Source organism: Octodon degus, unplaced genomic scaffold (genome assembly GCF_000260255.1).
Source record: "Octodon degus isolate 3935 unplaced genomic scaffold, OctDeg1.0 scaffold00049, whole genome shotgun sequence".
NCBI classification, from domain to species: Eukaryota; Metazoa; Chordata; class Mammalia; order Rodentia; family Octodontidae; genus Octodon; species Octodon degus.
In genome coordinates, this window is record NW_004524625.1 from 3,276,077 (window position 1) to 3,276,999 (window position 923).

The 923-nt window shown below is 49.1% G+C and overlaps 1 protein-coding gene across 5 annotated transcripts in view; it reads left to right on the forward strand.

Annotated features, from left to right (window-relative positions):
* Positions 1-923, forward strand: part of Capn5 (calpain 5) — a 54,855-nt gene that overhangs the window by 42,694 nt on the left and 11,238 nt on the right. The window lies entirely within an intron of this gene.

The window sequence follows — 923 nt, forward strand, 5'->3', positions numbered from 1 at the left end:
TTCTTTCTTTCTTTAGCAAAATGTCTAACATCAAAAACAAATCAGAAAACACACTTAACAGGTTCTGTTTGTAATCCTAAAAGGCAAACCCTGCCCGCCCCCTGGTGGCCACTGCGAGTATGGCCACCCTCTTCTGTTGGGGAAGTCTGGGCGGGCTCTTGTCTGGTTGTTTTGCTTTGTTTTGGAGCCTGGATCTGGCTGTGTGGTCCTGGCTGGCCTCAGACCCTTGAGGCGCACAAGCAGCCTTTCTGCTTCGGCCTGCTTAGTCATTAGAACTATGTATCGGCATGTGCCACTTCCTGTGCCCACCTCATTTCTGTTTTTTTTAGAAAAAGTTTTATGGTAAAACATAACAGTATTATAACTTGGTATAAAGTTTAACTTTTGTAACTTAGTGGTGGGTCATTAACACAGTGCTGTTGACCACCACCACCCTCTGTATCCAAGACTTTGTCTAGTCCCCAGGGGAACTCTCATTTCACAGTGACAGCCTCACCTGACCCTCCCAAGCCCCTAGTCCTGCAAACCTCTCTTCTGCTTTCTGTGATTCTGCCTGCTTCTAAGTTCTCGTGTAAGTGCAGCCCCACTGGATGCCCATCTGTGCCCGGCTTCTGATCCGCAGCCTCGCGTCTTCCAGTCCCACCCATGTGTTGGCACTCTCAGGATCTCCTTTCCCTTCTCAGGCTGAGCGCCCTGCCACGCATGCGCACCTCATGTTTTCGTCTCTGCTCATCAACTGGTGGACACTTTGGCTGTGTGAATAACACAGACGTGAGCATGCAAATGTCTATCTGAGCCTCTGCTTTCACGTTTAAGAATCTGTACCCGGGAGTGTGTTGCTCGGTCAAAGGTAGCTCTGTTTACCTTCTTGAGGAACCACCAGCAGTTTGCCACAGTGGGTGCTCCATTTGATACTTGTTTTC